A 9,677-nucleotide genomic window follows, 5' to 3' on the forward strand; every position below is an offset into this window, starting at 1 on the left:
GGTTTTCCACCCCTTCACTTTCAATCTGGGGGTGTCTTTGGGTCTAAAATGAGTCTCTTGCAGACAGCATATTGATGGGTCTTGTTTTTTAATCCAATCTGATAGCCTGTGTCTTTTGATTGGGGCATTTAGCCCATTTACATTCAGGGTAACTATTGAAAGGTATGAATTTAGTGCCATTGTATTACCTGTAAGGTGACTGTTAACTGTCTGTTGTCTGTGTTCGTTTCTGCTCTTTGCTGCTTTTAGGTTCTCTCTTTGCTTAGAGGACCCCTCTCAATATTTCTTGGAGGGCTGGTTTCGTGTTTGCAAATTCCTTTAGTTTTTGTTTGTTCTGGAAGCTTTTTATCTCTCCTTCTATTTTCAATGAGAGCCTAGCTGGATATAGTATTCTTGGCTGCATATTTTTCTCGTTTAGTGCTCTGAAGATATCTTGCCAGTCCTTTCTGGCCTGCCAGGTCTCTGTGGATAGGTCTGTTGCCAATCTAATGTTTCTACCATTGTAGGTTACATATCTCTTCTCCCGAGCTGCTTTCAGGATTTTCTCTTTGTCTCTGAGACTCGTAAGTTTTACTATTAGATGTCGGGGTGTTGACCTGTTATTATTGATTTTGAGAGGGGTTCTCTGTGCCTCCTGGATTTTAATGCCTGTTTCCTTCCTCACATTAGGGAAGTTCTCTGCTATAATTTGCTCCAATATACCTTCTGCCCCTCTCTCTCTCTCTTCTTCTTCTGGGATCCCAATTATTCTAATGTTGTTTCGTCTTATCGTATCACTTATCTCTCGAATTCTGCCCTCGTGATCCTGTAGTTGTTTCTCTCTCTTTTTCTCAGCCTCTTTATTTTCCATCATTTGGTCTTCTATATCGCTGATTCTCTCTTCTGCCTCATTTATCCTAGCATTTAGTGCCCCCATTTTGGATTGCACCTCATCAATAGCCTTTTTGATTTCGATTTGGTTAGATTTTAGTTCTTTTATTTCTCCAGAAAGGGTTTCTCTAATAACTTCCACGCTTTTTTCAAGCCCAGCTAGTATCTTTAAAGTCATGATTCTGAACTCTAGGTCCGACATCGTACTAATGTCCGTATTGAGTAGGTCCCTGGCTGACGGTACTACCTCTTGTTCTTTTTGCTGAGGTGATTTCTTTCGTCTTGTCATTTTGTCCAGAGGAGAATAGATGAATGAGAGAACAAAATGCTAACAGGTTTACAACGTCCCCAGCAAATATACTGTATACAAATCAGAAAAGACCTGAAACCAGGGGAAAAGAAAGGGAAAGAAAGAAAAAAGAAAGAGAAAAAGAAAAAAAAAAAGATAAAAACAAAAACAAAACAATACAAAAAAAGCAGAATATGATCAAATATGATCAGGCTAGTGCATAGATCAGTGCCACACACTAGATTTTGGGCGTATTTTGGTCTGTTAGAAAAAAGTGCCTCCTAAAATTTTAAAGGAAGAAAGACATATATGTACAAAATAAGGGTTGATACAATAAAGGGATGGAAGATGACTGTACAGATGAAAATTATAAAAGATTTTATAAAAGGACTTGGTAAGATAAGTTGTTTGAAAAAAGAAAGAAGATTTAAGAAAAAAAAAAAAAGGAAAAAGGGAGAGAATGTGATCAGGCAGGAGACTAGAACAAAGCCATACACTAGTGATTTAGGGTATATTTTGATCTGTTAGAAGAAACTGTACCTCAAAATTTTAAAGAGAGAACAACTTACATATATATGCCAAAAATAAGGGTAACTACTATGAAGGGATAAAATATGACTCTAAAAATGAAAAATAAAAAATGTTTTTTTTTTTTTAAAAAGGGATTGATAAGATGTTGGTTGAAAAAGGGAAAAAGAAAAATAAAAAAAAAACAGTCAACAAAAATTAACTTTGATGAAATAATGAATCATGGTTAAAAAAAAAAAAAAAAGCCATGAATCTATGTGCAGTATTCCCCTAGCGCTGCAGTTCTCCTATTCTCCTTGATCGATCAACTTGGTCTTGGCTTGCTGGCTGTTTGTGTTGATCTTCTGGGGGAGGGGCCTGTTGCTGTGGTTTCCAAATGTCTTTGCCGGAGGCGGAATTGCCCCGCCCTTGTCGGTCCGGGCTAAGGAAGCTGCTCCGGTTTGCTCTCAGGAGCTTTTGTTCCCTGCAAGTTCTCGGTACAGCTTTGGAGGACCAGGGCAGAAATGGTGGCCTCCCAATCTCCACTCGGAGGAGCTGAGAACTCGGGGCCCCGCTCCTCAGTGTGCCCCCAGAGAAAAGCAGTCACTCCCGTGTCCCCGGTCTCCGGCCGCACTCCGTGCTCACCCGGCCTGTGACCGAGTGTTGCTATCTCTGGTACCCGACCCCGCGCGGAGTCTCCAAACCCAGCAGATCCCTGCAGTGCGTTCCCGCACCGCTCCTCCCCGGGAAGGAAGGGGAGTCTCCCCGGATCTGCCGCTTGTTGGGTCCCTGCTGGGGGAGCCGTGCCCTGACTGGGCCGCAGATCACAGTTTATGGCCACCCCGAGCTGAGAGCCCGCGCCTCGGCTCCGTCTCTGCAGCCGGCTTCCCCGCTCCGATCCCTGGGAGCTCTGGCGCACTCAGTCACCCCCGGTCTCTCTGTGACCCCAAGGGTCCTGAGACCACACTGTCCCGGGAGGATTCTACCCCCCGCTTAGCCACTGCAGTGACGTCCCTCCGCCGAGCCAACTTCTAAAAGGTCCGATTTTGTGCTCCGCGGCTCTATCACTTGCCAGAAGCGGCCGACGGAGGCCCCTCCCCCGCCGTCTATCCTCCCGAATATCGCCTCGGATTCACTTCTCCGCACGTCCTACCTTCCAGTAAGTGGTCGCTTCTCTGTTCAGAGAGTTGTTGCTACTCTCCTGTTCGATCTCCTGTTGAGTTCGTAGGTGTTCAGAATGGTTTGATCCCTATTCAGCTGAATTCCTGAGACCAGAAGAAATCTAGGTCTCCTACTCCTCCGCCATCTTGCTCCGCCTCCCCCCACTAAGTTTTAATGTATATAAACATATGAGGGGCTGGAGAATCCATGAGAATAAGGCTAGGTCCTTGTACTGGAACTCCCAGAGAAGGTTTTGTCTGGGTGTAAGGTATCAGGTATCCTTGAGGCAAACCCAGCTGCATGCGTATGCAACCGATTAAGTCAAACAGGACCCTATGATCAGAAGGCTCTTCACTTGGTTTGGTGCTCTGCTGTCACCATCTTGAAATTCTTAATCATTTCATCTTTCAACTTGTGTTTTTTAAGTGAATTCCTTTGGGACAATGGAGCATGCACATGAACAGAGGAAATCCATGCAGTATGCATGTCCATCCTGTTCTGGCTGCCTCATCCAAATGTAACATTCGTGGTGCCCCACGAGTACAGAATCCAGGGGATCAACAGTCTGTAGGAGTTCACAGAGACTCAAAATGACTTCAAAGGAATTGTGTCATGAAAGCCACTGGCTTCCACAGAATGTTGGGAAAATGTGTGTGCCTCATGAAATAAAATAAAGAGATACGTTCATTAGATTACTCCTTTCTGCCTGTGGACACCGCCAAGTAAGCATCATTAAAGTCTCCCCTCCCACCCCTGTCATGTCTAAGTCAGAGTCTCCCAAAAAACCTGAACAGCTGCAGAAGCGCTTTGTCGGTGGTTTGAGCTTTGAAACAACCATTGAGAGTCTGAGGAGCCATTTTAGCAATGGAGAATGCTTATGGACTGTGTGGTAATGAGAGATCTGGACACCAAGCGCTCCAGAGGCTTTGGCTTTGTCACGTATGCCACTGTGGAGGAGATGGATGCAGCCATGAATGCAAGGCCACACAAGGTGGATGGAAGAGTTGTGGAACCAAAGAGGGCTGTCTCAAGAGAAGAATCTCAAAGACCTGGTGCCGACTTAACTGTGAAAAAGATTTTTGCTGGTGGCCTTAAAGAAGGCACTGAAGAAGATCATCTAAGAGATTATTTTGAACAGTATGGGAAAATTGAAGTGATTGAGATCATGACTAACGAGGGCAGTGGCAAAAAGAGAGGTTTTGCTTCCCTTCTTTTTTTTTTAATGTAGAATTATTTATTGACATGTAAAGTTACTCATAATGTTAAATTAAAAAATCAAATTACAAAATAGTAGATATAGCATGATCTCATTTTTATAAAAAGAATAGCTATGTATACAGACACCTTGATCTAAACGTTAGCAGTGATATGATTATCGATGATTTTATTTTCTTTGTAACTCTTCATACTATCTAAATTTTAAAAATAACATTCATTTGATTCATTATTTTCTTTTTTTTAAATTTTTTTATTGTTATGTTAATCACCATATATTACATAATTTGTTTTGGTGCAGTGTTCCATGATTCATTGTTTGTTCATAACACCCAGTGCTCCATGCAGAATGTGCCCTCCTCAATACCCATCACCAGGCTAACCCCATCCCCCCACCCCCCTTCCCTCTAGAACCCTCAGTTTGTTTTTCAGAGTCCATCATCTCTCCTGGTTCGTCTCCCCCTCTGACTTACTCCCCTTCATTCTTCCCCTCCTGCTATCTTCTTCTTTTTCTTTTTTCTTAAAATATGTTGCGTTATTTGTTTCAGAAGTACAGATCTGAGATTCAACAGTCTTGCACAATTCACAGCGCTCACCATAGCACATATCTTCCCCAATGTCTATCACCCAGCCACCCCATCCCTCCCACCCCCGACCACTCCAGCAACCCTCAGTTTGTTCCTGAGATTAAGTGATTCATTATTTTCTAATTACATGATTCTCATTTTGAAAAAATTGAGTAGATTTAAAACAATTTCTTGTTTGTTATAAAATTTCACTTGGACATAGAGTAGTCAGTGAGACAACATTAGAAGCAGCCTGGATTTCTGAATGCAAATTAAAACGTTGGATTATATTCACCTTGATGCTATTTATGATTAAAGTGGGCCTCTTACAAAATGATCATTATGATACCTTCATTTCTGTATAATAGTTATTGTTTTAATGACCATAATTATCCATTAGACTCTTCTCTCTCCTCTTATTCACATTCCTTCTCAGGATATGGAGAATGGAATACATTATCCTATCCTATGTTTTAGATGTTTGAAAGTAGCAAACACAAATCAGCCGCCCAGCATTCTGGCTCCAGGTCCTCAGCACACGCACTGCAGCCATCTTACCCAGAAAATGAGGTTTTGCTTCTGTAACATTTGATGACCATGACTCTGTAGACAAGATTGTCATTCAAAAATTCCATGCTGTGAATGGCCACAAATGTGAAGTAAGGAAAGCCCTATCTAAGCAAGAGATGGCTAGTGCTTCATCCAGCCGAAGAGGTGGAAGTGGTTCTGGAAACTTTGGTGGTGGTCATGGAGGTGGTTTTGGTGGGAATGACTTTGGTCGTGGAGGGAACTTCAGTGGTCGAGATGGCTTTGGTGGCAGTGGAGATGGGGGTGGATCTGGTGCCGTGCGGATGGCTATGACGGATTTGGTCATGATGGAAGCAAATTTGGAGGTGGTCGAAGCTATAATGATTTTGGCAATTACAACGATCAATCCTCAAATTTTGGACCCATGAAAGGAGGAAATTTTGGAGGCAGAAGCTCTGGCCCCTATGATAGTGAAGGCCAATACCTTGCCAAACCACAAAACCAAGGTGGTTATGGTGGTTCCAGCAGCAGCAGTAGCTACGGCAGTGGCAGAAGGTTTTAATTACTTACAGGAAACAAAGCTTAGCAGGAGAGGAGAGCCGAAGAAGAGACAGGGAAGCTACAGGTTACAAGAGATTTGTGAACTCAGCCAAGCACAGTGGTGGCCGAGCCTAGCTGCTACAAAGAAGACGTATTTTTCCCCATCAAAATACCATCCACTTTTTTCAAAGAAATGGAACAAATAATCCTAAAATTTGTATGGAACCAGAAGAGACCCCGAATAGCCAGAGGAATATTGAAAAAGAAAAACAAAGCTGGCGGGAACACAATTCCGGACTTGCAGCTCTATTACAAAGCTGTCATCATCAAGACAGTATGGTACTGGCACAAAAACAGACACATAGATCAATGGAACAGGATCGAGAGCCCAGAAATGGACCCTCAACTCTATGGTCAACTCATCTTTGACAAAGCAGGAAAGAATGTCCAATGGCAAAAAGACAGTCTCTTCAACAAATGGTGTTGGGAAAATTGGACAGCCACATGCAGAAGAATGAAACTGGACCATTTCCTTACACCACACACAAAAATAGACTCCAAATGGTTGAAAGACCTAAACGTGAGACAGGAGTCCATCAAAATCCTAAAGGAGAACACAGGCAGCAACCTCTTCGACCTCAGCCGCAGCAACTTCTTCCTAGAAACATCGCCAAGGGCAAGGGAAGCAAGGGCAAAAAGGAACTATTGGGATTTCATCAAGATAAAAAGCTTTTGCACAGCAAAAGAAACAGTCCACAAAACCAAAAAACAACCGACAGAATGGGAGAAAATATTTGCGAATGACATATCAGATAAAGGGCTAGTATCCAAAATCTATAAAGAACTTATCAAACTCAACACCCAAAGAGCAAATAATCCAATCAAGAAATGGGCAGAAGACATGAACAGACGACATTTTTCCAAAGAAGACATCCAAATGGCCAACAGACACATGAAAAAGTGCTCAACATCGCTCGGCATCAGGGAAATCCAAATCAAAACCTCAATGAGATACCACCTCACACCCGTCAGAATGGCTAAAATTAACAAGTCAGGAAACGACAGCTGTTGGCGGGGATGTGGAGAAAGGGGAACCCTCCTACACTGTTGGTGGGAATGCAAGCTGGTGCAATCCCTCTGGAAAACAGTATGGAGGTTCCTCAAACAGTTGAAAATAGAGCTACCATACAATCCAGCAATTGCACTACTGGGTATTTACCACAAAGATACAAATGTAGGGATCCGAAGGGGTACGTGCACCCCGATGTTTATAGCAGCAATGTCCACAATAGCCAAACTGTGGAAAGAGCCAAGATGTCCATCGACAGATGAATGGATCAAGAAGAGGTGGTATATATACACAATGGAATATTATGCAGCCATCAAAAGGAATGAGATCTTGCCATTTGCAACGACGTGGATGGAACTGGAGGGTGTTATGCTGAGTGAAATAAGTCAATCAGAGCAAGACATGTATCATATGACCTCACTGATATGAGGAATCCTTAATCTCAGGAAACAAACTGAGGGTTGCTGGAGTGGTGGGGGGTGGGAGGGATGGGGTGGCTGGGTGATAGACATTGGGGAGGGTATGTGCTGTGGTGAGTGCTGTGAATTGTGCAAGACTGTTGAATCTCAGATCTGTACTTCTGAAACAAATAATGCAACATATGTTAAGAAAAAAGAAAAAGAAGAAGATAGTAGGAGGGGAAGAATGAAGGGGAGTAAGTCAGAGGGGGAGACGAACCATGAGAGACAATGGACTCTAAAAAACAAACTGAGGGTTCTAGAGGGGAGGAGGGTAGGGGGATGGGTTAGCCTGGTGATGGGTATTAAAGAGGGCACAGTCTGCATGGAGCACTGGGTGTTATGCACAAACAATGAATCATGGAACACTACATCAAAAACTAATGATGTGATATATGGTGATTAACATAACAATAAAAAATTTAAAAAAATAAAATAAAATAAATAAAATTTAAAAAGGCATAAAAATGAGATAAACTAATTTTAAACGTGGCGGCCTAATAGTACCATTAGCTAATTATCTCAAGGTCCTCTGTAAACATAAGGATTAGCTTATCATTAGTGATGTACAGAATAAAGCCAGAATTCAAAAAAAAAAAAAAGAAGACGTGTTTTAGACAATACTCATGTGTATAGGCAAAAAACTCGAGGACTGTATTTGTGACTGTGTAACAGGTTATTTAAGTTTCTGTTCTGTGGAAAATGTAAAGCATTCCAACAAAGGGTTTTAATGTAGTTTTTTTTTTGTACCCATGCTGTTGATTGCTAAATGTAATAGTCTGGTCATGACACTGAATAAATGTCTTTAAAAAAAAAAAAGAAGTAAAATAAAAAGTTAAGTTAGTTTTTTGCATGATTTCTACTGTTCTAGCAAAAACAAAATGCATATGCATGTATAAGCTACCAAATATGAATTGAGTAATTTCAATTATTTCACATACAAATTAAATATTTTCTTATTTCATTCAAAACTAACATTGCACAATATAAATAAAATTCATAATAATTTAAATTTTAAAAATTTCCTTTACTTAGAACATTAAATAGCAATTTAAAAAATCATCCCAAGTACAGAAAGGCTGTGGAATAAAGGAAAAAACTTTATATTTTAGTACATTTAATGGCACTTTTTTCCTGCTTTTTGAACAAGGGGCCCCACATTTTAATTCTGCAGTAAGTCCAATAAACTATGTATCTGGTGCTGGCTTGAGGGAAAGAGGCAGGGAACAGTTGGTGCCAGTGACCTGGGCTGTCAAAGGTACTATTTGCCTCTGGTCTTCAAGTAACTGGATCCAATCGAAACAGGATGCCTGGAGAGGTGTGCCTGTTCCTTAGCAGGCGAGGACTATGCTTATTTTTTTTATATAAAGTGACATTTCTTTCCTTTTACTGCTTTCCCCCAGAAATGCTCTTTGATTCCATTTGTGTGTGTGTGTGTGTGTGTGTGTGCGCATGTGCATGTCCCTTCAAAAAAACCTCTTCTGCCACGAAAAAGTGAGGGAAAAGGGAAGGATGCTGCATGTAGAAAAGAGACCCAAACAGTCCCACTGGAAGGTGCCAGCCGATCAGAGGTGAGGCTGGGATGGAACCACAGGCTGGACTGAAGGGGATGGTGGGAGACTTAGGGAGTCCAGGCTATGTTGTGGTAACAAACAAAAACCAAACTTTCCTATGCGTGTCCGGTGTAGACCAGGCAGCCGCTTGCCATGTGATGGCTTGGACCCAGGCCCTTTGCATTATGTGGCTCCACTTCTCAGAGTCCCTCACTTCCTGGCACATTAATTCCATCCATTTTCTATTGGCTAAAACCAGTCACATGGCCCCAACTAAATAGAAGGGGAGCTGAGAAAGGTAGCTTTTCTAGTGGCCCATGTATTAGTCAGGGTTCTCCAGAGAAACAAACCAATAAGAGCTACACACACACACACGCACACACACAAAGATTTATTATAAGGAATTGGCTCATGCAATTATGGAGGCTTATAAGTCCCAAGGTCTGAGTCATCAGACTGGTGACTCAGGATTGGTGATGGCATCTGAAGGCAGGAAAAAAATCCAAATGTCCCAGGTCAAAAGCAGTCAGGCAGAAGGAATTCTTCCATACTTAGGGGAGGGAGAGCCTATTCACACCTTCACCTGATTTGATGAGGCTCACACACATTAGGGAGGTTAATCTGCTTTACTCAGGCTACTGATTCAAATGTTAATCTTATCCAGAAAACCCTCACAGACACACACAGAATAATGTTGGGCCAAACATCTGGTCACCTCTGGGGCCCGGTCAAGTTGACACATAAAATTAACCAGGACAGCCCAGGAGGAAAACGTGAGGTTGGTGAGCACACAGCGTGTTTTGACACAGAGGAGGGCTGGATGGCAGGGAAGGCTGGTTTGATGTAGACAAAAAGTGATCTGTGATGGGACAGTTCCCTGAAGGGGGAATACATCCTTGAGTGGCCCTCTCAGCTCCAGGC

The sequence above is a fragment of the Eumetopias jubatus genome, unplaced genomic scaffold, assembly GCF_037043125.1.
Source record: "Eumetopias jubatus isolate StellerSeaLion01/CBP00866 unplaced genomic scaffold, mEumJub1_p1.0 scaffold_12, whole genome shotgun sequence".
Taxonomy (NCBI): domain Eukaryota; kingdom Metazoa; phylum Chordata; class Mammalia; order Carnivora; family Otariidae; genus Eumetopias; species Eumetopias jubatus.